We start from the raw sequence: 7,374 nt of genomic DNA, 5'->3' as shown, positions 1-7,374 counted from the left end.
AAGGACAAAACGCCATTTCACTTCAAACAAACACTGTATAGCCTCGTTAAAACTATAATTCTGATCTCATGGATCGTCAGTCCTTGCATCAACAGCTCCGTCTAGGAACCCCCAGCCCATAGCTGTTTACCAAAAGAGAAAAAAAAGAGTGGCAGGGAAAAGCTTTGTTGTTGTTTGAATCTGTCATGTGTCAGTCGTGCAGAGATGAGAATGGAGTCAGGCACAGGACACTGAACTGAGTAAAATAACGTACTTTACTCGGGAAAATAATCAGCCAAATAAATCCACGCAGGGATAGCAAAACCCTAACACAAAAGACAAACGCAAAACCAGGAAACAATCACGCACAAAACATAATGAGAACCAGAGGGTTAAATAGGGAAATAATAATAACGTAATGGGAACCAGGTGTGAACAATCAAGACATAACAAATGGAAAAAGAAACGTGGATCGGTACCAGCTATAAAGCCGGCGACGATGACCGCCGAACGCCGCCCGAACAAGGAGAGGCACCAACTTCGGTGGAAGTCGTGACAGAATCCCAGATTGCCCCTTTAAAGACAATTTCCCTGACGTTCACAGGGATCACATTCACGGTTATCACTGCGGATATCGACACAAGTGTAAATTGCTTTTAAAAGTCAAGTGCAATGCCCGGCCAGAGCATATCAGTTGGAATGAAGGGACATGTTAGGACTAGTCCTATGTAGGAATGAAGGGACTTGTTAGGACTAGTCCTATGTAGGAATGAAGGGACTTGTTAGGACTAGTCCTATGTAGGAATGAAGGGACTTGTTAGGACTAGTCCTATGTAGGAATGAAGGGACTTGTTAGGACTAGTCCTATGTAGGAATGAAGGGACATGTTAGGACTAGTCCTATGTAGGAATGAAGGGACATGTTAGGACTAGTCCTATGTAGGAATGAAGGGACATGTTAGGACTAGTCCTATGTAGGAATGAAGGGACTTGTTAGGACTAGTCCTATGTAGGAATGAAGGGACTTGTTAGGACTAGTCCTATGTAGGAATGAAGGGACTTGATGGGACTAGTCCTATGTAGGAATGAAGGGACTTGATGGGACTAGTCCTATGTAGGAATGAAGGGACTTGATGGGACTAGTCCCATGACAGTGACTCATCCGAGAATGGTCACAGGGTCGGTGGGAATGAAGGACAGGAAACATTTTAAGACTGGTTTGTACCAGTCCTATTATATGACAAATCTCTCTCACTTGAGTAAATCACCTCAATATTTTCAGATGATCTCATTTAGCTCTTTTGTAGCTTTGTTAACTGGTTGTGCTTTCTAACCCAGTTCGCTCCTCTCACTGTAGGCTTTACAGACGCTCCCCACCCTGTGGCTGAAACCCTTCTAATTTAATGTACCCTACACGCACAAAACATGTGGAATTCCTAGTCTCCGACAGTGTTTGGAATTGCCAATATGTTGCCCTTAAGTCCTTACACTTTTTGGCCCTGACGGAGGGCTACTCATTTCTCCTAAGTGGAGATTTTCTCTTTTCCCCTTTCTCGCCTGTCTATTTCCTCATGCTGTCACTGTCACTTGTCTTCTTGACCCTAACCAGTCAGGCTTCAAGATGGCTGATACCACTCTCCTCTGCGTCACGGAGGTTCTCCGCTCTGCCAAAGCTGACTCTCTCTCCTCTGTTCTCATCCTCCTAGATCTATTCACTGCCTTTGACACCGTGAACCATCAGATCCACCCTCTCAGGTATGTGCATCTCAGGCTCTGCACACTCTTGGATTGTATCCTACCTGGCAGATCGCTCCTACCAGGTGACGTGGAGAGGATCTGAGTCTGCACCACATGCTCTCACTACTGGTGTCTCCCAGGGCTCGGTTCTAGGCCCTCTCCTCTTCTCTCGTCTTCCCTCTTCTCTCTATACACCAAGTCACTCGGCTCTGTCATATCCTCATATGGTCTTTCCTATCATTGCTTTGTGAATGACGCTGCTTTGTGAATGACACTGCTTTTCTCCCTCCCCCATCCTGATACCCAGGTGGCGACACGCATCTCTGCATACCTGGCAGATATCTCAGCTTGGATGTCGGCCCACCACCTCAAGCTCCAAGGCCTCTCCATCATGGTTGACAAATCCATGGTGTCCCCCTTTCAGAATAAAAAAAACCTTGGTGTGACCCTGGACAACACCCTGTCATTCTCTGCAAACATCAAATTTCAGCTTCAAGTTTTAACGTCTCATGCACAAGTACGGTGAAATGCCTTTCTTGAAAACTCTAAACCCAACAATGCAGTAATTAATTACAAAATGTAGTGGTAAAAAACTATAAGGTAGAACAACAACACATGAGAAATAAAAATAGGAAATAAGAAGAACATGAGAAGTAAGCATACTATATACATGATCAGTTCCATGATCAGTTGCAGTAGCATATTTACAATGTCCAGGGATACTGAAGTGATAACGGTAGATACACTATACTATACATGCAACACTCACTATCGAGTTTCAAACTGCCTCTGGAAGCAACGTCAGCACAAGAACTGTTCATCGGGAGCTTCATGAAATAGGTTTCCATGGCTGAGAAGTCGCACACAAGCCTAAGATCACCATGCTTAATGCCAAGCGTCGGCTGGAGTGGTGTAAACCTCGCTGCCATTGGACTCTGGAGCAGTGGAAACGCGTTCTCTGGAGTGATGAATCAATCTTTACCATGAATCTGGGTTTGGCGGATTCTAGGAGAACACTACCTGCCCCGAATGCATAGTGCCAACTGTAAACTTTGGTGGAGGAGGAATAATGGTCTAGGGCTGTTTTTCATGGTTTGGGCTAGGCCTCTTAGTTCCAGTGAAGAGAAATATTAACCCCACAGCATAGAATGGCATTCTAGACGATTCTGTGAGTCCAACTTTGTGGCAACAGTTTGAGGTGAGGAAGGTCCTTTCCTGTTTCAGCATGATAATGCCCTGTGCACAAAGAGAGGTCCATACATTTTTTTTTTTTCTGAGCTCGGTTTCGAAGAGCTTGACTGGTTTGCACAGAGACCTGACCTCAACCCCATCAAACACCTTTGAGATCAATTGGAACGCCGACTACGAGCCAGGCCTAATCGCCCAAAATCAGTGCCCGACCTCACTAATGCTCTTGTGGCTGAATGACAGCAAGTCCCCGCAGCAATTTTCCAACATCTAGTGGAAAGCCTTCCCAAAAGAACGGAGGCTGTTATAGCAGCAAAATGGGGACCAACTCCATATTAATGCCCATGATTTTGGAATGAGATGTTTGACGAGCAGGTGTCCACATACTTTTGGTCATGTAGTGTATATATAGGGGTAAGGTGACTAGGCATCAGGATATATGATAAACAGAGACTCGCTCCTGTAGGTTCATGGTCTACAACATCCGTAGAGTACAACCCTTCCTCACACAGGAAGCAGCGTAGGTCCTAATCCAGGCTCTTGTCAACTCCTGTCTAGACTACTGCAACTCTCCATTGGCTGGGCTCCCTGCTTGTGCAATCAAACCCCTGCAACTTATCCAGAACACCGCAACCCGCCTAGTGTTCAACCTTCTCAAGTTCTCTCTTGTCACCCACTCCTCTAAACACTCCACTGGCTTCCAGTCTAAGCTCGCATCCACTACAAGACCATGGTGCAAAGAGTATCTTAAATGAATCCCACGGTGAGCACTGCTAAATGACTAAAATGGAAACGCAAACGTTATGATGATGACTCTGATAGACCCAGAGTTAGAGTGACCTCATTTTCCTGTCGGTCCATGTGCCTCCAGGTCGCTGTGACTCAACTGAAACACAGATTGACTGACTGTTCTGTGCACAGTCGTATGTGTCTCAAATCGCACCCTATGCTCCCTGGACCAAAGTAGTGCACTATATAGGGCATATGGGTACCATTTGGGACGAATCCTCTGACTCTCAGAGAGTGTAGTGTTTGCATGCAATTGAACTCATTAGAGCAGTTTGTACATTTGCTGTAATTTTCTCATCTGTGTCAGTATAACAGCATGTAAAGAGGATAACACATGGGCAATAGTCACATGGGCAATTATCTGCATTTACAATACTACTGTATCTGAACTGTCTACATATATATATATACACACATAAATACTACTGTCATCTACATATAAATACAGTATTTTTTAGATAAACAGTACATCAAACTGAAGGTTCAAAGATCAGGTACAGGGCTTCCGAGTGCTGAACAGAGTGGCCTTGTGCTTGCCACCTGATCCTATTACCTTCATGAAGAAACAAGTTGTTTAATCTGCTCTCCTCCCTTTCCATCAAGCCAAGTGGCTAACACTGCAGCCTCTCCTCTGCTAGACATATTACACCTGGCTTCAAATAGTATTTTCTCTCCTTAAAATACTTTGAGCATTTGAATGAGGCTGCCTGCCTGCCTGCCTGCAGTCAATTTGCATTGGTTCCATTGCGCCAGGCATGCTCAATCAAGCACAGATGAAGGATTTGGGACAAACCAGATTTAAACTCAGGTACTATTTGATCGACTCTCCTGACACATCTATCCTCTCAGTGTGTGTGGTGTGTGTGTGTGTGTGTGTGTGTGTGTGTGTGTGTGTGTGTGTGTGTGTGTGTGTGTGTGTGTGTGTGTGTGTGTGGTGTGTGTGTGGTGTATGTGTGTGTATGTGTGTGTGTGTTTGTGTGCGTGTGCATGTGTGTGTTGCACCTCTCTCCTCTCCGTTTCCCAGCCCCTCCATGTGAATACTGTACCTGTCTAATGTATTCTGTTTCATTCAGCTGCCTCTCCTTTCATCTGGACAGATAAAAGGGCTTGGTCTTAGAGCAGTGTTTAAATCAGCATAGTTAAAGCCACAGGACAACAAAGAGGACCGGGCTCCAGATACATCAACACAAACACAAACTACAAAGACAACAGGGATGGTTAATGAAGGGAGAGAGGGGGACACGTGGCACCTGTCTAATATTAGTGTGGGTGGGCGGGGTGGGTGATGGGGGTCTCTCTGTGTATCTGTGCAATTAGTCTTAATATTTAGAGATTTGTAAATATTTAAACGAACACAACAAACACAGAGAAACTAGATGGAGAAACCCTCACCGTTTTTTGGCAGAAAAAAAATGGATGTACGGTAAGATATATTGCTTGTGCTGCAGTAACTCTTTACACAAAGCTAGGATTAACGAGCTAACAACTTCAGTTCTCTTTGTCCTTGACACACACACACACACACACACACACACACACACACACACACACACACACACACACACACACACACACACACACACACACACACACACACAACATCATGTCCACTGCATAAATCCTGTCCCTGGCTTCAGACCGTACAGTATTTAATAAGGATGGCACCCTATTCCCTATATAGTGCTGTACTTTTGACCAGGCCACATAGAGGCATCCCATAGGGTACTAGTCAAAAGTAGTGCACTATGTAGGGAATAGGGTGCCAATTAGGAGGCAGACAGAGAAACACACCTCCCTGCAGAGGTCATAAAGGAATGGACAGAAGGATGGCTAGAGATTTAATGAGACTGTAGAGGAAGGCAGCCGGGAAGAACCAGACTGCATCCCAAGTGGGACTGCATCCCAGCCCTATGGGCCTTGGTCAAAAGTGCACTATATAGGGAATCAGGTGCCATTTAAGATGCACAATATAGGGAATAGGGTGCCATTTAAGACGCACATCCAGAATTGATCCAGGGTTGACTTTACCTTGTATCCTCTATGACCAATTTATTCTCTCTCTCCTTACTCTTTCTCTTCCACCTTTCTTTTCTGAGGTCTTGGCCAGGCCAGGCCATCTCAGTGGAACACAGAGTGATGGATGAAGAAGTGTTACTCTACTCAGACCAGGACATCTCAGTAGAACAGAGTGATGGATGAAGGAGCATTATTCTACCCAGGCCAGACCATCGTAGTGGAACACAGAGTGATGGACGAAGGAACATTATTCTACCCAGGGCAGGCCATCTCAATGGAACACAGAGTGATGGATGAAGGAACCCATGGCAGCCATAATGATTAACTCACTCTGGCACTACTCCCCATCTTCCATCCTCTCTTCCTCTGACTCTGTCTGTTCTTACTGCTGATCAACATGCCTGATAAATGGGCAGAGCTGAGAAGGTGGTGGGCCGATTTTAAACTATCTCCCTTTCTCTCTCTCCCCTCTTTCTCTCTGTCTCCCCTCTATCTCTATCTCTCTCTCTTGTGCTCTCTCTCCCCTCTTTCTCTCGATCTCTCTCTGTCTCTCTCTCCCCTCTTTCTCTCTGTCTCCCCTCTATCTCTATCTCTCTCTCTTGCTCTCTCTCCCTCTCTCTCTCTCTCTCTCTCTCTCTCTCTCTCTCGCTCTCTCTCTCTCTATCTCTCACTCTCTCTCTCATACACAAATGACAAGATAAGGAGTGTCTAACAACACACACACACACACACACACACACACACACACACACACACACACACACACACACACACACACACACACACACACACACACACACACACACACACACCTCCGTTATCTGCGAAGTACCCACAAGGGAAATTCAGGACTTGAACTCGTTGAACCTGTTCTATGACAAAAACCTTTCATCAAAACAAAGTCTTTCGCTGTAAACCTGCTGAACCCAGCGCAAAATATACTTATAGTCATAGTATGTAATGCTTTATGGATTCTGCATCTGGTTAGAATGGAAAAAGTGTTGATCAATAAATTGCGGTGGGACCAGGAGGAGAAATATTGTTGCTGTTGATTCATTATAATTAAAAGTGAAATGCTTAATCAATAAAGAAGGCAATTTATTGTAAAATCAAGATACTGAATAATGTCAAAGTGTGGGTTCATAATGATGCCTTAGAGTCAGAAATTATTGTATATTCATCTCGGCAAATGGGTGTCTGTATATGTTAATGTGTGTGTGTATACGTGTGCGTCTGTGCTTGCCTTAGTGTTTGTACATGTGTGCATCTGTTTGTCCATCTGTATATGTGTGTGTATGTGTGTGTACATCTGTATGTGTGTGTACGTGCAGGTGCTTCTGCATGCTTGCATCTATTGCTTGCGTCTGTGTGTTTGTTCATGCTCCCACACAGCCATGTCAAATCAAATCAAATCAAATGTATTTATATAGCCCTTCTTACATCAGCTGATATCTCAAAGTGCTGTACAGAAACCCAGCCTAAAACCCCAAACAGCAAGCAATGCAGGTGTAGAAGCACGAAGCAATGTGAGTTAATCCGTGTGAGTGTATGTGCGTCAGTACAGTATGTGACTGGATGGAACAAAAAACTGTTATGAAAGCCACACCTGAAAGGTCACAACCTCCTGCGGTCACGGAGCTAAAGGGGGGGAGGGGGGGCAAGTGAC

The sequence above is a fragment of the Salmo salar genome, chromosome 03 (assembly GCF_965601325.2).
Source record: "Salmo salar chromosome 03, fSalSal1, whole genome shotgun sequence".
NCBI classification, from domain to species: Eukaryota; Metazoa; Chordata; class Actinopteri; order Salmoniformes; family Salmonidae; genus Salmo; species Salmo salar.
The sequence above is the reverse complement of the archived record's forward strand: the minus strand, read 5'-3'. Positions refer to the sequence as shown.